The following is a 23,072-nucleotide window of genomic DNA, read 5'->3' on the forward strand; positions in this document are numbered from 1 at the left end:
TTAGTGTATTCATCTCTTGGTCTCTCTCTACGATTTTTACCCTCCATGCTGCTCTCCAGTACTAAATTGGTGATCCCTTGATGCCTCAGAACATGTCCTACCAACCGATCTCTCCTTCTAACCAAGTTGTGCCACAAGCTCCTCTTCTTCCCAATTCTATTCAATACCTCCTCATTAGTTATGTGATCTACCCATCTACTCTTCAGTATTCTTCTGTAGCACCCTATTTCGAAAGCTTCTATTCTCTTCTTGTCTAAACTATTTATCGTCCATGTTTCACTTCCATACATGGCTACACTCCATACAAATACTTTCAGAGACGACTCCCTGACACTCAAATCTATACTCGATGTTAACAAATTTCTCTTCTTTAGAAACTCTTTCCTTGCCATTGCCAGTCTACATTTCATATCCTCTCTACTTCGACCATCCCCAAATAGCAAAACTCCTTTACTACTTTATGTGTCTCATTTCCTAATCTAATTCCCTCAGCATCACCCGGTTTGATTCGACTACATTCCATTATCGTCGTTTTGATTTTGTTTATGTTCATCTTACACCCTCCTTACATGACACTGTCCATTCCGTTCAACTGCTTCTGCAAGTCCTTTGCTGTCTCTGGCAGAATTACAATGTCATCGGCGAACCTCAAACTTTTTATTTCTTCTCCATGGATTTTAATACCTACTCCGAATTTTTCTTTTGTTTTCTTTACTGCTTGCTCAATACACAGATTGAATAACATCGGGGGTAGGCTACAACCCTGTCTCAATCCCTTCCGAACCACTGCTTCCCTTTCATGTCCCTCGACTCTTATAACTGCCATCTGGTTTCTGTACAAATTGTAAATAGCTGTATGCTTATAAAACAAATATCAGCAGTATAGACTTGTTATTTTTGCTGACTTAACGCGTCAATGTAGAACGACTGAAAACCGCCAATATTGACAAGAATACGCTCTGTCAAGCACGTGTGTACGTGTGTGTGTAGATTAATGCAAGCAGTTTCGGAGGACTTTTTTTTTACTTTTGTCGTAGCACTTGATCTGTATGTGTTAATCCACGTTGTAGATACAGCTCATGTACTGCGAGAGCGCACGACAAGGCCACACAGGGCTAGATGCCACAGCGGCCTCGCTCGCTGCCTGGTTGGCCGCCGGAAAATTCCAGATAACGAACCCGCCGCCGCCTCATCACGACACTTTCTTCGCGCGTTTCTTCCGCAGCGTCGCCGGCGTTTAGGGCCCAGGTTAATGGGATAAGGTTTCCGCTTCTTTTGTGCGTTATCAGATTCCTCCTTAGCGACACGTCCCTTCTTTTCTGCGGCGGACGAGGCTCGGAGCGACTAAATTCGCGAATCCGAGCAGAAGGCGCGAGCACGGAGGAGGTTGTGGGGGAGAGTGGGGGGGGAGAACTGGCGATCGACTGTCGGCGCGCCATCTAGTTAGAGGAAAATTGCTTTCCCTTCGGCGGGAAGTCATCTCATCATACGCGGGCCCTGACAGGTGCAGGTGGTGGGGGTGGCATTAAAGTTTTCCTTGCCTCAGCGGACTTAACTCCACCTTTCTTCTACGAGGCGATTACCCCCCGCCACACCCCTCCCTACCCCACCACTTTTCTCTTCCGAAGCTTCCACCCCCTACGTCCCAGCCGCATTATGACGAAACAGAGAGAAATGCACACCACAGATACATTCTCCACTGCACCCACTAAACATGCAAATGTTATGCCATAGGGGCTCTTTCTGCTCAATCGGAGAAGATTTTATGCACACCTCTTTTCCAGCCTTTCTATTGCGAAGTATGTTTCTTTCAACTGCGTATCTCCACATGTATACCTCCACGTGGTTCTTGGTAGCTGGTCTAACACTTAATTTAGAAATAACAGACGGCTCATTCTGCACAATATAAGGTATCGTCGAGAGAGGGATTTCTAACCTACATCTTTTTTGAATGAAATGCATTTTCTAGCATTTTCACATTGTAGCATCATCATCATCATCATCATCATCGTCATCGTCATCATCATGATCATCACCATCACCATCATATCACATCATTATTACATCATTATTACAAAAAATCTGTGTGCGAATTCCCAACGGACCAAACTGCTGAGGCCATCGGTCCCTAGAGCTACACACGACTGAAATTAACTTACGCTACGAGCAAAACACACACACACACACACACACACACACACACACACACACACACACACATATGCACGAGGGAGGACTCGAACCTCCGGCGGGATGGGCCGCGCCTCAACAGTTCTATCGGCCACCAGTGTGCAGTGGTGATTTTCGTGTTTAGTGTTAGTGGTAAGATGGTCCTGTGGATAGCACGTCAAAAACTGAACACAGATCATGCATGAAAACAGGAAGAAGGTGTATGAACTGTCATACAGCGAGCAAAATAGAAACAGTGAACGGTGTAAGGTGAAAACGTACAACATCGAGCGCAATGGAACAACCACGGTGTCGTGGTCGTGTGATCACCGTGTAGGACTACAAAGCACGAAAACTGTGTGCCGGCCGCTGTGGTTCTAGGCACTTCAGTCAGGAACCGCGCTGGTGCTACGGTCGCAGGTTCGAATCCTGCCTGCATGGGTGTGTGTGTAATGTCCTTAGGATACCTAGGTTTAAGTAGTTCTAAGGCTAGGGGACTGATGACCTCAGATGTTAAGTCCCATAGTGCTTACAGCCATTTGAAAACTGTGTTCAAATCTTCCTCCTGCACCATAATTTTTTTCACAAAATTGCGAACCTTCTGTGGGGTCACTGATGTGTGTGTTCTCCTTCTGTAGTCTTGGCAGTTGTCATACTCTACATTGCTTATACAATTGAGTCATTCGGTAACAATTTCTTACCGTCGCAAGTAAATGCAATGAGCAATGAGAGTAGGCGAGATGACGTATGTATGGATCTCTCACAGGAATGAAAACAAAAAGTAAAAGGAAGTGTATTCGAAACTTCCGATACGGAATGCAAAGTTCATATGGAGATCCCTTCCTTACGGATCATTGTTGCAATTGAATCAAACACCACACCACGGACACAAATTTGAATACAGTGAACAGACACGTCAAATACCGGGAAACATTTCGTAATTTTGTAAATAATAGATATACATATGGGGGGGGGGGCGAGGGTGATTTGAACACGGGATCTCCCCCTTCTCAGTTCAACACCGTGACCACATAACCACGGCACTGTGGGTACTAAAATCTCCTGGATGTTGTACATCTTGAGCTTGGGCCGTTCACTGTTTTTATTTTTTCACATTTCAGTAAATCTTCTTGCTGCTTTCATGATTGATCTGTATTCAGTTTTGACAGGCTATCCATTGTGCCTTCTTACCACTAAATCGCAGCCGCAGGGAGTTTCCCTTGTCAGGAAATGAATCGCACCAATCAGGGATTTTACGATGATGAGGACGTTCACTTAGCGGTTATCGAATGACACTGTGACCAAGGAGTGGATATATGTCATTGAAGAATTGGGCGACTGGTAGAACGCTCCGACCGTTCTTCACAGAGACTTGGTGACCAGTCTACTGATACTAAAATTTGTTTTTCACTCCCTAATTTATTCATGAAAACTAAACAAGAATGACGTGGAACTTTGAATCTCTGTGTGATTATAGGGCCCTGGGCTACTCCCAATTCGTTACAAAAGTGTAATTTATTCGTCATTATCGTAGACTAAACTTTTAATGATTAGTGTCTTCATGTCACTTTATCCGATCCGCTATAACAGCAGTACGTCTGTTCATTGAACGTGTATGCATTGGTGCGGAAAACATAAGAGCGAAAGTAACTTCCGCATCATGTGTCACCGGCAAGTAACATACACTATGTGATCAAAAGTATCCTGACACCTCGCTGGAAATGACTTAAAAGTTCGTGGCGCCCCCCTCGGTAATGCTGGAATTCAATAGGGTGTTGTCCCACCATTGGCCTTGATGACAGTTTCCACTCTCGCAGGCTTAAGTTCAATCTTGTGCTGGAAGGTTTCTTGGGAAATGACAGCCCATTCTTCACGGAGTGCTGCATTGAGCAGAGGTATCGATATCGGTCGGTGAAGCCTGGCACGCAGTCGGCGTTCCAAAACATCCCAAATGTGTTCTATAGGATTCAAGTCAGAACTCTGTGCAGGCCAGTCCATTACAAGGATGTTATTGCCGTGTAACCACTCCGCCACAGGTTGTGCGTTATGAACAGGTGTTCGATCGTGTTGAAAGATGCAATCGCCATCCCCGAATTGCTCTTCAACAGTGGGAAGCAGGAAGGTGCCTAACTGTCGTAGTACTTGCAGTGGATCCTGATGCAGTTTGGAATTCCTTTGTGATGGTCTGGATAGATGTCTGCCTATTACACATTACGACCCACTTCAAATGCCGGCGGTCTCTGTCAGTCAACAGACGAGGTCGGCCAGTACGGTTTTGTGCTGTACGTGTCCCTCCACGTTTCCACTTCACTAACCCATCTGATACAGTGGACCTCGGGATGTTTACGAGTGTGGAAATCTCCCGTACAGACGTGTCACACAAGTGACACCAATCATCTGAGCTCTTTCAAGTCCGTGAGTTCCGCAGAGCGGCCCATTCTGCTCTCTCACGATGTCTAATGGCTACTGAGGTCGCTAATATCGAGTACCTGGCAGTAGGTAGCAGCACAATGGACCTAATATGAGAAATGTATGATTTTGGAGATGTCCGGATACTTTCGATCACATAGTGTATCTTGGGGACAGCACCGTTGCACGTTTCAGACTGTGCATCGCCGTCCGTGGTGATTTCACGCACCTTTTAAGAAGTTTGTCGGGCGTTTTTAATGTCCTGGGCAGCATGATAAATCGGGGTGACTTCACTTTAATTACTCGCTTCGAATGAAAACGTCTTTTTTGTTCGTCCGATTGCATATTTCTTTCAGTTACCTTCTGTAGTATCAAATGTTTTTTATTCCAGTCTTTGATCACAGTATGAATTCTTTGGACGATGACCGGTTTTAGTCCGTAATGACCATCGTCAGATCCTGACAAGGGAACCTCCCAATCGCACCCCCCTCAGATTTAGTTATAAGTTGGCACAGTGGATAGGCCTTGAAAAACTGAACACAGATCAATCAAGAAAACAGGAAGAAGTTGTGTGGAACTATGAAAAAATAAGCAAAATATACAAACTGAGTAGTCCATGCGCAAGATAGGCGACATCAAGGACGACGCGAGCACAGGAGCGCCGTGGTTCCGTGGTTAGCGTGAGCAGCTGCGGAGTCAGAGGTCCTTGGTTCAAGTCCTCCCTCGAGCGAAAAGTTTACTTGTTTTATTTTTTCAAAGTTGTGATCTGCCGTTCGTTCATTGACGTCTCTGTTCACTGTAATAAGTTTAGTGTCTGTGTTTTGCGACCGCACCGCAAAACAGTGCGATTAGTAGACGAAAGGACGTGCCTCTTCAATGGGAACAGAAAGCATTTGATCCAGGAAAACACGTCTGATATATTCTATACGACACTGGTGACGGCATGTGCGTCACATGACAGGAATATGTTGTCGACCCACCTAACTTGCACACTTGACGAATGGGTGAAAATATTCTTCCACCTTGCCTGATTTAGGTTTTCTTGTGTATTTGATAATCACTCCCAAAAAAAAAAAAAAATTAAAACATAAGTGTGTGTTACATAAACTGGAATAAATGAATGCAACAGTTTCACAGTCGCACAGTTTTCTCTGTGCTCTGTCAAAACATATGTTTTTAACGTTTTCAAATTTTTCCGTGTGTAGACCGTCAAATCCTGCATATGTCCAAGCAAATCTGAACATGTCCTGGAATTTTGGAGAGCGAAGTTGATTATGTGTGAGTGCCTGAACACTGAATTTGTCTGAAAATAAATATTAAAAGTTTTCACTCGAAGGAAGAGTTGAAACAAGGACCTCTCGTTCCGCAGCTGCTCACGCTAACCACGGGACCACGGCGCTCCTGAACTCATACCGTCCTTGATGTTGCTTATGTTGCCTATGGACTACTCAGTTTGTATATTTTACTTATTTTTTGATAGTTCCACACAATTTCTTCCTGTTTCCTCGATTGATCTGTGTTCAGTTTTTCAAGGCCTATCCACTGTGCCAACTTATAACTAAATCTGAGGGGGGTGCGATGGGGAGGTTCCCTTGTCAGATCTTTTTTCGCCATATCCTAAAGTGATAAAAGATCTGAGGATCTGAGGATGGTCATTACGGACTGAAACCGGTCACTGTCTAAAGAATTCATATTGTGATCAAAGACTGGAATAAAAAACATTTGACAGTATTGGATCACTGTTTGTATACGCGACCATGTCACAATTGGTGAGACCTTCTGTAGTTTACCGTACAATTTCTTGCTACAAATGGTCCAGGCGTGAAGGAACTAGATTACTCAGCAGTGACTCATTGTGAAAATTACTTTCGTCTTAATGTTCCACAGAGCGATGTAGCATGGCATGCAATGGAATTTGACTCGGTGAACGTCGTGGAAGATACGATTTACTCTAGTTTGGGTTACCACGTACCATCAGCAGGAAAAATGTCGTTGATGTCCAAACCACGGCTGCGCTGGACAAAAAAAAATTGTTATTTCCTTCCTAATTTATCCGCCACAGATAAATAGGGGAAGATAGAAAAGGTGCTCAACTTTGAATCGGCGTCTGTTTACTGAGCGCCGGGCCGATACCAAAGGATTAATTAGGAGCTGCCGCAGTCTCCGGCTCTTAACTACTTGCGACTCTTTCGCCGCAGCACTACCTAACCCGGCCCGGCGCGGTCCGCCTCCATTGAATTCCCGTTAACAAGCAGTCGCAGCCACGGGCGCGGAACTTGCCTCCTGACGGTGCGCCGATGTGACAGTCCTTCCGCTCCTAACTGCCTCCAAGTTGAGGGGCAACTTTCACCGCGCACGGTCCCTCAAGTACTCTGGCAGGAAAAACACGCCCAAGTAGCAGCGCCGGAAAGAACAACTTTTCCAGCAGCAGCAGCAGTAGACTCGTTTCGCGGTATGACGGAGCGAGATGAAGGGGTTGTGGAGAGGGGTGAGGTGGATGTTGGAGGAATTAGAAAGGGTTGGGGGTGGAAGGAAATGCGGAACAGGATAATCCGCGGGGACGCCGCTCAGGGGTGACAAACCCGCGGACGATCTGTTGGCCTTAACGACTCCATCGCTGTACTTGGTCAGTCATAGAACCCCAACATCACCAGTGGAAGCCTCTGCGATACACACTGGCTGCGAACAAAGGCGACTTTAGTGGCGCCTCATGTTGCTGGAGGGTAAAGGGGAGGGAGAGAGGGAGGCACAGATGAATAAGGCGCTCGAAAAAAGGAAATCTGCCGGAGTGGGTCGTAAAGGCGCTGGCAGGGGCAGAAAGACGGTGGTGGCGAAACGGGGCAACGCGTAGCGACGCGCCAAGGCCGGCTTAATGAGTTTCCTATACCGGCAAGGCGACGCTGTGGAATATGAGGTCTCCCGAGGTCGGTCGCGAAAGGACGGGAGAAAATAAAGAGAGAGATAAGTTGAGAAGCGCGGGGACAGGTCGGGGCACTGCCCGGTTTGATTAATTACCAGCCATCGGGGAGATTCGCGAAGCAGGAGATGCTGGGGCAGTCAAGAGCATCCACCACTCTCGGAATGTCGGTTTTCTGCTGTACTCTGCAGTGATGGGATCACAGATACAAGTGTGCTAAGAAGGCAGTGTTACGTATTTGTAGATATACGAGGGTTGAAACTTCAATATTGGCAACTATTTATTTACAAGTTATACTAAATCGATACATGTTTCAAAGTTTTTCTGTCCTTCAGAGTGCCGGCTGGAGTGGCCGAGCGGTTCTAGGCGCTACAGTCTGGAACCGCGCGACCGCTACGGTCGCAGGTTCGAATCCTGCCTCGGTCATGGATGTGTGTGATGTCCTTAGGTTAATTAGGTTTAAGTAGTTCTAAGTTCTAGGGGACTGATGACCACAAAAGTGAAGTAGCATAGTGCTCAGAGCCATTTTTTTGTCCTTCAGAGTAGTCACCAACATTGTACGAGGTCTGTCTAAAAAGTATCCGACCTTCGATTTTCCCCCGCAAAAAAAAGACTATAGCGCGGCGCCACTGTACACAGTAAAGGAAGAGACCCCGATGCGCATGCGTGCATTTTGTCAAAATGGTTCAAATGGTTCTGAGCACTATGGGACTTAATATCTATGGTCATCAGTCCCCTAGAACTTAGAACTACTTAAACCTAAGTAACCTAAGGACATCACACAACACCCAGTCATCGCGAGGCAGAGAAAATCCGTGACCCCGCCGGGAATCGAACCCGGGAACCCGGGCGCGGGAAGCGAGAACGCTACCGCACGACCACGAGCTGCGGACTCCATTTTGTCCTCGCCTTCAAGCGCGTAAGTCGCTGCCTGTCGTCGCTGAGTGAAGTGCTACACGTTTTCGTCGGATTACCGATTCTCTCAAGACGACTGAACGTGTAACTCTTCTGACTTTCCCGGCGAGATCTTGACGTGTGGAATAATCTGGTCTACTACCGGATGTTTGTGTCGCTCTGGCAAAATATTTCGGCCACGTAACTCGTTGCCTTCTTCAGGTGCTACCTGAGACTGCCGTATTGGAGGATCTTGTCAACACTGAAAACGTGTTGAGCAAATGTATTGCATCAAATTTTGTCAGAAGCTTGGTGATTGTCAAAGCGAAACAATTCGTAAGATTCAGCAGGTGTTTGCAGAAGACGCGATGGGAGCAACACAAATGAGGGAGTGGTTCAACCGATTTAAAAGTGGCCGCACATCAGCGGATAGAGAGCAGCGTTCTGGCGGGCCCCAAACTGCTCAGAGTGCAGTTGTTGTTGAGAGGGTGCAAAATTTGGTGATGTCAGTTCGTCGTTTGACCGTGCGGGCGATTGTTCAAGAGGTTGGAGTAAGTAAAGATTCTGCATATGCAATTTTGCGTGATGATTTGAACACACACCGAGTGGAGATTCGTGTCCAAGTTGTTGTGGCCGGAACCTCCGTTTTGACGCTGTACAGGATCTTCTGGACACCATCAACACTGATCCCGGATTTATGATCACCGTGATAACTGGAGATGAGTCATGGGTGTACGGGGACGACCCAGAAACGAAAAGACAGTCATCGTAATGGAAGCATTCCGATTGTCCAAGGCCGAAGAAAGTGCGGCAGGTGCGAAGCGAATTCAAGGTGATGCTGACTGTCCGTGGAATTGTGCATCACGAATACGCACTGGAGCCGGCCGGGGTGGCCGAGCGGTTCTAGGCGCTACAGCCTGGAACCGCGCGACCGCTACGGTCGCAAGTTAGAATCCTGCCTCGGGCATCGATGTGTGTGATGTGCTTAGGTTAGTTAGGTTTACGTAGTTCTAAGTTATAGGGGACTGATGACCTCAGAAGTTAAGTCCCATAGTGCTCAGAGCCATTTGAACCATTAGAAAGCACCGGAAGGACACTGTAACAAAGAAGTACTATTGAGATGTTCTTCAGCGACTCCGTAACTCAGTTCGGCGCAAAAGACCAGACATGTGGACGGCGAATAACTGGCAACTGCTTCACGACAACGGCGCCGCACATTCATCCCACTTGATCCAAAATTTCTTCACCATTCATGGAATTAGAGCCGTTCGCCTACCTCCCTACACTCCAGACATGGCTCCTTGAGACTTCTGGCTGTTTCCAAAATTGAAGACACCACTGAAAGCATCTCGTTTTGAGAGTAGAGAAGAGAGAACGCGGAACACGACGATGGAGCTGAACACCATTCCAAAAGAAGACTTCCAGAGGTATTCCCAGCAGTGGAAGGATCGTTGGGTTAAGTGTGTGCATGCACAAGGGGCCTACTTTGAAGGGGATTAAGGTCCCAACCCCGTCAGATATTCGAAATATTTTTTTCTGGGCAAAGGTCGGATACTTTTTAGACAGGCCTCGTGTATAACTCGTTGCAGTGATGTGGAAATCGTAGGATAGTGTCAGCAGCGCCAGTTGTGTTGATAGTTCGAGTGAAGATTGTATATTGCCTGGTATAACAGTTCTGAAGCAAATGCTGTGAAGTGCTTCCTTCAGTCTAGGAATCAAGTTGAAGTCGCACAGGCTTAGGTCTGGGTAGTTTGATGGGTGGTAAAGCATTTCCCAGCCGCACCGATTGAACGAATCATTCAGCACTCGGGCGAACACTGTCCTGCAAAGTAATGGGCGACTCTTGTATAAAGTGTCGCCGATTTCTCTTCTAAGCTGGTCGCAGGCTGTGTTTCAAAAGTGAACAGCTGAGATAAAAAAGCGGCGACGCATTCTGCAGGGGCCAGCCGTTATTTTGCAGAACTGTGCTCGGCCACATTTGACGCAAGTTGTGACTGCTTTGTTCGGACGATGTGGTATCGAAGTGCTCTACCACCCAACACACTCCCCGGACTTCAGCCATTTGTGGTCGCCGCAGTAAACTGAAGGAAGCATTTATAGGCAATAGATCACTCCACTCGAACTGTCAACTCCTGGCGCTTTTAAGGCATCTCTGGCAACGGGTTATACACAATACTCGTGACTATTCTGAAGGATAGTAAACTTTGAAACATCTGTCTATTTTGTATAAGTTGTAAATAAATAGACGCCAACTTAAAGTTCCAACAAGCTTAGTTTTAAAAGAGTCAATGATCTAAGTGAGGCAGACATCAAACGGTAAGCTCGACACAAATTTAGCGATATATGGCACTCAATCAAATGCCGGGGCGATTTTGCGAAATGGCAGCGTAAGTGATCAGTTTTGTATGAAATTTTGTATGAGTGGCGGATGGATAGTTTTCTAAATGCTAATATCGGTCGATCGGCATTTGAAATTACCAACGAATCCATCTGACTACGCATGCAGTAGTTTAGATTATCAGAATCTTACAACGATATAGCGCGTCGCAGGAGGAGTGGTCAACATTCCGGGATGTGACAGGAACGATCGTTCCAAACAAAAGGTTTAGTAAACATGAGCTGTAAAATGTATGCTTCATCTTCGATACTGTAAAAAAAAATCTATTCTACAGTAAGCTCTCTGTATTTTCGGAGTAAATGGTACACACTAAAAAATGAAAAAACGTCTGGTAAACATGGGCACTACATTGCATATCTTAAGAGGAATGAGCACTTGATCAGTAGAAGAGGGGAGTTTCACTGTAGCGAAGATGAACAAGTGCTCACGGCTCCCAAAGTATCACTACAGAGCCCATTTTTACTACACACGTTTTCCTTGTTTTGATCCACACTATCTGCTTTCTACACGGAAAGCAAAGTGCTTGAGGCAGAAGAGATTATTTCACAGTATCCCAGCCTTTAAAATATTCATTTTAGAGCCTATAGTAGACTTTTTTTGCTCCGAATGCTGGTTCCTGTCATCTCTCTGAATACTGACCATTTCTCCTGGTACACTCTGTACTGTTGTCGTTCACAGCGTTCTCCATTACTCTTCTGACGAGCAGCTGCTATTTAAAGCAGGAGAGGAAGTGACTTGAAGTAGGAGCGCCGTTCAATAAGTAACGCAACTCCTTCTTTAGTCGGACAGTTCCGGTTGAAGGAAAGCGAAATTACTTGTGGGGCATCATGGAACGTTCGTATTTCAGCGCCTATAGTTTCATGAAGTTCCAATAGGCGGGGGCTTTATACGCAGCCTTCAAAATGTCGTTTGTAACGGAGATGCGTTCCAAGCGGAGAATCGTCATTTAGTTTCTCATGGGGGAAAACCAAAGCATTGCAGATAACCATAGGCGCTTGCAGAATGTCTACGGACACCTCGCAATGAACGAAAGCGCGGTGAGTTGTTGGGCGTGGTGTTCGTCATCATCTCAGCTACGTGGCGCGAACCTGTTCGATCTCCCGCGTTCCGGCACACAGCTGCGGCTCTTCCAGTGTTGGTGCGTGCGGACAGTCTCACTCCAGCTGATCGACTGATCACAGTCAAACAACTCGCTGCCCAAGCTAATGTCACAGCTGGGGAGTTGGGTTGTTTTGAACCATTTGGGGAGGAGAGCAGACGGCGAGGCCATTAGTCTCCTCGGATTAGGGAAGGTCGGGGAAGGAAGTCGGCCGTGCCCTTTGAAAGGAGCCATCCCGACATTTGCCTGGGGGCGATTTAGGGAAATCACGGACAACTTAAATCAGGATGGCCGGACGCGGGATTGAACCGTCGTCTTACCGAATGCCAGTCCAGTGTGCTAACCACTGCGCCATTCGCTCGGTGTCACAGTTGGTAACGCTGACACACTCTTCCACCAGTTGGACCAGTCAAAGTTGTGTTCCCGCTCTATTCCTCGCCGCCTGACAAGATGCCGTAAAGACCAACGAAGGACCATCTTTGCGGAACTGCTTGCACGTTACGAGGCTGATTGTCACCGCCAGACACCACACTTGCTAGGTGGTAGCCTTTAAATCGGCCGCGGTCCGTTAGTATACGCCGGACCCGCGTGTCGCCACTGTCAGTAATTGCAGACCGAGCGGCGCCACACGGTAGGTCTAGAGAGACGTACTGGCACTCGCTCCAGTTGTACAGCCGACGTTCATAGCAATGGTTCACTGACAAATTCGCTCCCATTTGCCGAGACGATAGTTAGCATAGCCTTCAGCTACATTTGCTACGACCTAGCAAGGCGCCGTATTCAATTGATAATTAATATTATGAAGCATGTACCGTAACGAGAGATGTTCTACAATTGTTGATTAAAGTTACGTATTCTACTAGTTACCTCCTCTTTTGCTAGTCTTATTTCTCTGACCTGTTCCAGACCTCACGCCAGTCAGCGTGTAATTAAACGCGTGCATTTCGGCCTCCTCTAGCATCACAGTGTTGGCGCTTCTGCCACACTACACTGATCGTGACAATTTTTTGTCGAACATCGTCACAGGCGATGAAACATGGGTTCATCACTTCGAACCAGAAACAAAACGTCAGTCCTTGGGGTGGCGCCACACGACCTCTCCCCGGAAGTAGTAGTTCAAAGCCGCACCATCAGCAGGTAATATATGAAGATGGTATCTTCATATATTACCATCTTCAAATAGTTCAGGCTAACCGGCCATCGACCTCCTTATTCTGTGCTGGATTCACACGCATTGCCAGAACTCTTACGGGACTCGGTAAGATTGTCTGCCGCGAGTAGTGAGTGTAATGGGCAGGGGCACTACGAATGTAGTGTGTGGCCCTTAAGTTCTGAATGTGGGTCTCACGGGGAGCGTGCAAGGGATAAATCCCTGTAGTCGAACTATCCTCTGTGCCCTTGGTGGCTCAGACGGTTAGAGCGTCTGCCATGTAAGCAGGAGATCCCTGGACCGAGTTCCGGTCGGGGCACACATTTTCAGTTATCACCGTTGATGTATATCAACGCCTGTGGAAAGCTTAGGGTATTGATTTAATTATTATTTCATCAGCTGGTAAAGTCATGGAGCGGCCCTCCGGGACTCTGAAGGGGTTGTTCTGATATTCTCACCCATGATGCAACGATTAACTCTGTACCCTATAGTGCTACCCGCAGGAAATTAGAGAAAAGACTTTAGCGTATTCATCGCCACAAAATTCGAACGAACTTCTCCATGACAATGCAAGACCTCACCCATGTCTGCCCAGAAGAGACGAGCTCAAAAAACTTCATCGGACTGTTTCTCCTCGTCCACCTTTCACCCCGGATGATGATAATTACTGGAGGGTACAGGAATCACATAAGAGATACGAGATTTTGAATTTTATTAGACTGAGAGGACTAGGGCTCAGATATGCAACAACACGGGAGATAATCATGCGTTGATGCTCTACCTGATTCACACACGATTCAAAATAGTGACGAAACACTATATTCCTCCACCACAGACGAGCTCAAAAAACTTCATCGGACTGTTTCTCCTCGTCCACCTTTCAGCCCGGATGATGATAATTACTGGAGGGTACAGGAATCACATAAGAGATACGAGATTTTGAATTTTATTAGACTGAGAGGACTAGGGCTCAGATATGCAACAACACGGGAGATAATCATGCGTTGATGCTCTACCTGATTCACACACGATTCAAAATAGTGACGAAACTCTATATTCCTCCACCACAGACGAGCTCAAAAAACTTCAACGGACTGTTTCTCCTCGTCCACCTTTCACCCCGGATGATGATAATTACTGGAGGGTACAGGAATCACATAAGAGATACGAGATTTTGAATTTTATTAGACTGAGAGGACTAGGGCTCAGATATGCAACAACACGGGAGATAATCATGCGTTGATGCTCTACCTGATTCACACACGATTCAAAATAGTGACGAAACTCTATATTCCTCCACCACAGACGAGCTCAAAAAACTTCATCGGACTGTTTCTCCTCGTCCACCTTTCAGCCCGGATGATGATAATTACTGGAGGGTACAGGAATCACATAAGAGATACGAGATTTTGAATTTTATTAGACTGAGAGGACTAGGGCTCAGATATGCAACAACACGGGAGATAATCATGCGTTGATGCTCTACCTGATTCACACACGATTCAAAATAGTGACGAAACTCTATATTCCTCCACCACAGACGAGCTCAAAAAACTTCATCGGACTGTTTCTCCTCGTCCACCTTTCAGCCCGGATGATGATAATTACTGGAGGGTACAGGAATCACATAAGAGATACGAGATTTTGAATTTTATTAGACTGAGAGGACTAGGGCTCAGATATGCAACAACACGGGAGATAATCATGCGTTGATGCTCTACCTGACTCACACACGATTCAAAATAGTGACGAAACTCTATATTCCTCCACCACAGGCACTACATGGGTGGACTGAAAAGTCCGTCAGTTCCGAAAGAACAGCTTCGCATCGACACGTGAAGTTTAAGCTGCGCACGCTGTCTTACTTCAAATATAAAATACACTCCCGTATTATAGACGCTAAATATCGTAACAGTTTCATCCAGCTTCGAGTGATCGCTGCGGACAATGTACTTGCGTGGGCAAGCTTCACAATTGGTTCACAAGGACGGATTAAAGATTATTCATACGCATCGAAAATGAATCAGATCGTGGTGCAAATTTTATTAGAATTAGTGATGCACGATAAACAAGGAAATACGGCCCGTAATTATTCAAATGAGGGATCAGTGCTGATTGCACATGGACACTGCGGAAAAAGCCAAATGCTTCTCCATATGTTCCTCTCGTAAATTAACTAAGTCATGTCACTAAAATAAAATAATAACAGTCCTGATCGTTACAGAAACTCAATGCTATGACATTCTCCTACTTAAATAACACTTGATCACACTAACTGAAGTACAAGATCTTAGACTATGTTCCAGAAGCATAATAGCTGCTACCATTTCAGGGCCAGGATCAAGACTTCTCGCGTTAACATGGCCAGTGGAGGCTTTTGGTGTGTGAGAGTGCTATTTTTCAGGCTTTACACGAGACGGGGCAGACTGTTCCAAACAACAGTTGCTAAAATGAGGGATGAGCTCCATTTCAAGGAAAGAAATCGCACGAATGTTCTAGAGAAATCTAACAGTATCGGAAACTGGGAAGCGCACTGGTTCGTTTGACAACCAAAAACTAGGAGACTATTATGGAAAAAGCTAACAATCGATACTACGGCATAGACTACTCAGGAAATCCATTACTTTTCTCATCATCCGATTTGGCACACAATCTCACAGACATTAACTAACCGCAATTTATAAGTTCAACTGGAGAGGGGAAAAGGAGGCTGGTATCAACGTGAAATAAATACGCTCTCTCACACTGCGCATTTTCGTCACGAGACATACATACATATATATGAATATTAATTAAATATATAATTATATATATATTATATATTATTATTATATATTATATTAATTATATATACCGGGTGATCAAAAAGTCGGTATAAATTTGAAAACTGAATAAACCACGGAATAATGTAGATTGAGAGGTAAAAGTTGACGCACGTGCTTGGTATGACATGGGGTTTTATTAGAACGAACAAAAAGAAACAAAAAAAACAAAGTATTGCTAGACGGGTGAAAGATCTCTTGCGCGCGTCGTTTGATGATCGTGTGCTCAGCCGCCACTTTCGTCATGCTTGGCCTCCCAGGTCCCCAGACCTGAGTCCGTGCGATTATTGGCTTTGGGGTTACCTGAAGTCGCAAGTGTATCGTGATCGACCGGCATCTCTAGGGATGCTGAAAGACAACATCCGACGCCAGTGCCTCACCATAACTCCGGACATGCTTTACAGTGCTGTTCACAACATTATTCCTCGACTACAGCTATCGTTGATGAATGATGGTGGACATATTGAGCATTTCCTGTAAAGAACATAATCTTTGCTTTGTCTTACTTTTTTTGTGCTAATTATTGCTATTCTGATCGAATGAAGCGCCATCTGTCGGACATGTTTTGAACTTTTGTATTTTTTTTGGTTCTAATAAAACCTCATGTCATTCCAAGCATGTGTGTCAATTTGTACCTCTCTATCTACATTATTTAGTGATTTATGCAATATATCTGTCACAGACTTTGGTCAGAAATCGGCCATGCCAGAAAACATAACATTCACAAATAATCGTGTTTTCCTGAAGGAGGGGCGTGACTATAAGAGAGGGGGCAATATGGGAAGAACGTTTTAGGTCGGTCCTCGCGGTAGAAAGACCATCGGTTTTCGTATTCGGAGAGGTGATCACCTCTAGATGTGCGGTGTTAGGGAGTGAAAGATAAGTGCATGCACCACTGAATCCACTGTCGCCGCGGCGGGCCACATCTCAGGCGTAGAAAAATTCTGGCCCGACAATTCCGTAATATCTTCCCCGCTTAAGGGAATTAAACTGAAGAGCCAAAGATACTGGTACACCTGTCCAATAACGTGTGGGGGCCCCGTGAGCACCCAGAAGTGCCGCAACACGAAGTGGTATGGCTCGACTAATGTCTGAAGTTCTCGTAGTATTGGATGGAACTGACAACATTAATCCTTCAGGGTTGTCCATAAACCCGTAAGAGAACGAGGGGGAGGAGATCTCTTGTAAGTAGCGTGAATAAAATATCGCTGTGTGTAAGAAGCGTGAAGCAAACTTTATACGTATCCTGATGGCTAAAAGAGCCACGCGCACTTTGAATACGAAAATGGTATCTGACATTGAAATCAACGTAAAAGATTGGTTCGCCACTAACTCCAACCACACGACAAATAAGAGGTTGCGCTGAGTCGGAAAATTACTTAATTTATTCATAAGAAAAACGAAAGAACATTCATGGTGAAGTCACTGATAAACAATGGAATGAAGTTACTAATATAATCCAGGAATTGTTCCCATGAATCAAATATTGAATAAAGTAAAGATTGGACGAACATTGAGCATAAGTACAGCTTGCAGCAACATTCCTGAAAACAAGATTTATTCCAGAGCACCTGTGCACATGGAAACGCTATGGATGGGTGAACAAGGAAAACTACAAGGTAAATGGCGTAGGTAACGGAGACGTAACATCGGTACACTGGATAAGATTGGAGGCAAAATTATTTATTCCTTAAAACATTGATGTAAAGCATCTATAGAACTGCTCTTGCCAGGTAACTAAGTACAATTGCTTGTGAAACGCTATACGTTTCACAACAAAGTCGTGTGCCCATGTGGTTCGCGGAGACACTGTTTCTAACCTGCCGTGACGAAATTTTGGTAACATCAAACCACGCAGTCGTGAACAATTAACATTTTGCAGAGGACACATTTGAATAGACAAAGGATAATGGCAGAGGGCCGGCAAACTCTCATATTAATGCATGTGGATGGTTTCCACCGGTCATAAAGTAATGAGTCAAAGAAAAGTCTCAAAGAAGCAAAAATTACCAAGACTCGAAAAGATTAGAATGCATACACACGCAGTTGCAGGCACACGAGTATTCACACTGACCCGAGGGGGCTTCAACATACACAACAGCTTTGTGCTACGTTCTTCTTACGGATCAAAGTCGCGTCTGCATTAGGAATCAAACTGAAAGTCGGCAAAAGCCTTTCATTCCTTGCTACGACCCAGCAAATGAATCTTTATAAATGAAACGCGAGACTAAAAGCTAAAACCTCCCCTCTTCCTATGAGACAACGCGCCACGGGGTTGCGTCGTCACCCTTCTTCGAAGAGACTTCGGCTGCAGACCCTCGGCGAGCTGGAAGCAGACTGACCGTCTCACACATTCCAACGTCTCCCACGCGACCCCGTGGCCAGGAAAACACAGAGATGATGCTTCCGCCACCAACCTAACACCGGTGACTTTCACACAACGGTAGCAAACCTCTTTGCCTACCTGAAAACTACAACCACCGTATAGCAAAATGAAACACACCCATATTAATTCACTCACGCAAGCCAGAGAGTTGCGTATCATTGGAAAGCAAATAAAATGATAATGTAAGGGGACACAGGACCCTTTCACTCTTCTCAACACCATGTTGCAAGGCATCCCATATATGCTAAATAAATTTCATGTGTGAAGAGTTCGGTGGCCAAGGGAAGTGTTTCAACTCAAAAAAGTGTTCCTGGAGCCATTCTGTAGCAATTGTGGACATGTGGAGTGTCGCATTATCCTGCTGGAATTGCCCAAGTCCGTCGGGATGCACAATGGATATGAACGGATGCAGGTGATCAGACAGGATGCTTACGTACGTGTCACCTGTTAGGTCGTATCGAGGCGTATCAGGGGTCCCACATCACTCCAACTGCATACACTCCACACTGTTACAGAGCCTTCACCAGCTTGAACAGTCGCCTTCTGACATGCGGGGTCCATGGACTCATGAGGTTGTCTCAATACCCGTACGCGTCCATTCACTCGATACAATTTGAAAAGAGACTCGTCCGACCAGGCAACATGTTTCCAATCATCAACAGTCCAATGTCGGTGTTGATTGGCCGAGGCGAGGAGTAAATATTTGTGTCGTGTAGTCATCAAAGTTATACGAGTGGGCCTTCGGCTCCGAAAGCCCATATCGATGATGTTTCGGTGAATAGTTCGCAAGCTGACACTAGTTGATGGTCCAGCATTAAATATGCGGCAATTTGGGGAAGGGTTGCACTTCTGTCTCGTTCAACGATTCTCTTCAGTCGTCGTTGGTACCGTTCTACATCTACATCTACATTTATACTCCGCAAGCCACCCAACGGTGTGTGGCGGAGGGCACTTCACGTGCCACTCTCATTACCTCCCTTTCCTGTTCCAGTCGCGTATGGTTCGCGGGAAGAACGACTGTCTGAAAGCCTCCGTGTGCGCTCTAATCTCTCTAATTTTACATTCGTGATCTCCTCGGGAGGTATAAGTAGGGGGAAGCAATATATTCGATGCCTCATCCAAAAACGCACCCTCTCGAAACCTGGCGAGCAAGCTACACCGCGATGCAGAGCGCTTCTCTTGCAGAGTCTGCCACTTGAGTATATTAAACATCTCCGTAACGCTATCACGGTTACCAAATAACCCTGTGACGAAACGCGCCGCTCTTCTTTGGATCTTCTCTATCTCCTCCGTTAGACCGATCTGGTACGGATCCCACACTGATGAGCAATACTCAAGTATAGGTCGAACGAGTGTTTTGTAAGCCACCTCCTTTGTTGATGGACTACATTTTCTAAGCACTCTCCCAATGAATCTCAACCTGGTACCCGCCTTACCAACAATTAATTTTATATGATCATTCCACTTCAAATCGTTCCACACGCATACTCCCAGATATTTTACAGAAGTAACTGCTACCAGAGTTTGCTCCGCTATCATATAATCATACAATAAAGGATCCTTCTTTCTATGTATTCGCAATACATTCGCAATACATTCTTGTAGGATCTTCTTCCGTCCGCAGTGATGTCGGAGATTTGATGTTTTACCAGATTCCTGATATTCACGCTACACTCGTGAAATAGTCGTACGGGAAATTCCCCACGTCATCGCTACCTCGGAGATGCTGTGTCGCATCGCTCGGGCGCCGCCTATAATACCACGTTTAAACTAAATTAAATCTTGATAAACTGCCGTTGTAGCAGCAGTAACCGATGTAACAATTGTGGCACACACTTACACAGGCGTTACCGACCGCAGCTCCGTGTTGTACCTGTTTACATATCTCTGTATTTGAATAAGCATGCCTATACCAGTTTCTTTGGCGCCTCAGAGTATACACTAGTAGGATTTTATCATAATAGATTTTGCACTGGAAATGATTCGGAAATAACGTTGTTTCCACTAGTTTTCCACTATGTATAAACTAGTTTGCATGACTAGTCCTAAATAACAGATTTTCTGTTGTTATCTGCACCCACCTTGCAGCGCTGGAACCGACCCACAGCCACAATATAACTGGTCACGCAGGAGACAGTACTGAGTCGATGCCTTTCCATTCACAGCTCAGCTTTTTGTCAATACTCTATCGAGAAATCTTCGAACAACGTTATTAGAGGTATGGCGACTGTCTATTATTAATTTATCTCAAGAGGCCGTACAGGCACAGCCGGTGGAAGTAATCAATGAGTTACGGGCTATTAATTAATCTCAGCCAGGGACCATCGGACTTATTAAGGGGGGCGAGGGAGAGGGTGGTGTACTAACACAGCTTCTTACCGTTTGAGGTGGTTGAGGCAGTCGCTGAGGTAAACACAATAGACTCGGTTTTTGGAGGACGAAAGGGCCATTCACATTCCCACCATTCGGGTTTAGGTTTCCTGAAATTTCTCCTAATCGCTTGAGACGAATGCTTCGGTGGTTCCTTTCAAACGGCACGGCCGATTTACTTCCCAATCCTTTGCTAATCCAAGCTTTTGATCCATCACTCACGAGCTAATCGTCGGCTGGATGTTATTCCACATACATGTACATGATTGTCGGAAACGGTCTGAAAAGCTCGTATGGGTTTTGCAGTGTCAGCTGTGCTGGGAACAAACTGTTACTTAAAAAATTCAATACGTTGCGCTGTTTCAGAGTTAATTTTCGTTGAAGTTGTTAGACAATCAGGCGATCGCGCGTGCAAATTCAAGCAGCCCGCCAGATACAACTAGTGTTAGTGGTGTCAGCTGCTGGGGTAGCGCGGATGGCCTCGGCTTTAATCTTTACTACCGTCATAAGCTCAATTTTTGTATCGCTCTCTTTTCGGTTTGAGGAAAGCTAACGAACAACACTTTCGCAGACAGCGTCTCTAGTGGGACGCTTGAATTTGCGCGTGCAACGGCCTGTGACAGGCTTTCGATTCTAATTAACCCGGAAACGGATTGATGTATCGAATTTTTTTCTTAACAGTTATTTCTCAGCACAGAAAACCCTGCAATACGCTCCCAAGCATTTCAAACCGTTTCTGACCACATTATATGCATAGATTTGGGCTGTGATCCGTCTATGAAACTAGATAAAAGGCTGTTCTTGTTCTTTCATTCGCGTTTCCGTTCTTCTTGTTTGGGAAGCATATTCAATAGACTGTAATACATGTTTGTATGTAATACTTTCCTCATACAAGAATTACAGATTTATTTTTATTTTACAAAAAATGGTTCAAATGGCTCTGAGCACTATGGGACTTAACGTCTGAGGTCATCAGACGCCTAGATCTTAGAACTACTTAAACCTAACCAACCTAAGGACATCACAGACATCCCTGCCCGAGGCAGGATTCGAACCTGCGACCGTAGTGGTCGCGCGGTTCCAGACTGTAGCGCCTAGAACCGCTCAGCCACCCCGGCCGGCTTTTATTTTATAGTTCTTTGTTATTCTTTTGTTAGGTGAGTAACAATTTTTCTAGCAAAATTCGTTGAGGTTAAATTGCTATTTGTTTCTACTGAAAGTTTGTGATGGTACTAGTGCATGTGTGTGACGTTCTGGGGTTGTACTTGGATGTCCGGTTTTCGGCGTTTTACGTTTAGAGTTAACGCTTCACCTTCACTGTTTATTGTGTTTTGATTGTCGTTGTGTGTGTGTGTGTGTGTGTGTGTGTGTGTGTGTGTGTGTGTGTGTGTGAGAGAGAGAGAGAGAGAGAGAGAGAGAGAGAGAGAGAGAGAGAGAGAGAGAGAGCGCTCCATGTTAGACGTTTCATTTCCATGCTTTATTAGGTGTGGAGCAATGATTGAATGGATATTTCTTATTTCCATGTTTCCAGCTTGTTATGTGTTCTTTAACCTAGTTTTGAAATTTCGGCCGATGATTCCTAACAATATAGGTAAACTCACATAAAAACAGCCGCAACCGAAAAGTAATAAATGACCAAACTAATATAAGTAACAACTGACTGATAACGATAGCCACTGAAAGAACAACAAGAAGTAGAGGTATGTAGTAAACCCAGACAACATAAGAAAAATTTAAAAAAAGGCCACAGCACACGCGAACGCCCACATACACAAAACAATATTCAACTACATGAGGTGAAGTGTTAAGTCTAAACATTTTCATAAAACGCCGGAAACTGTGCTACGAAAAGTTGTTTGTCAACAAACAAGAAGAGGACAGCCGGCCGCGGTGGTCTAGCGGTTCTAGGCGCTCAGTCAGGAACCGCTTGACTGCTACGGTCGCACGTTCGAATCCTGCCTCGGGCATGGATGTGTGTGACGTCCTTAGGTTAGTTAGGTTTAAGTAGTTCTAAGTTCTAGGGGACTTACGACCACAGATGTTGAGTCCGATAGTGCTCAGAGCCAAAGAAGAGGACAACGACAAAAAACGGTAACGTAGTAACAAATATGTAATTATTATGCTATGCAAAAATTACACACAGAAACAAACAATATTACAGGTTACAAAAGATTCTTTACAAATTAAAAAAAAGCGAAACGCGTATTGCACAGTAAAAACAATCCTTCAATTAGTTGCATTAGACGAACATTGCCGCGCAGAGTGGTCGCGCGGTTTGGGACTCCTCTCGCCTTCACACACACATGAACATTTGAACGAACATATCCAGGAATATAGGCGGAAGAAAGGAATGATGGAAAACATAAAAGAAATATGACGACATTCATACGCTCCACGATAATCTGAGATGGGGACTCGAAAGACTATAAAATAAACCGGTTGAGAATCGAGAGATGGC

The sequence above is a fragment of the Schistocerca americana genome, chromosome 10, assembly GCF_021461395.2.
Source record: "Schistocerca americana isolate TAMUIC-IGC-003095 chromosome 10, iqSchAmer2.1, whole genome shotgun sequence".
Lineage (NCBI taxonomy): Eukaryota > Metazoa > Arthropoda > Insecta > Orthoptera > Acrididae > Schistocerca > Schistocerca americana.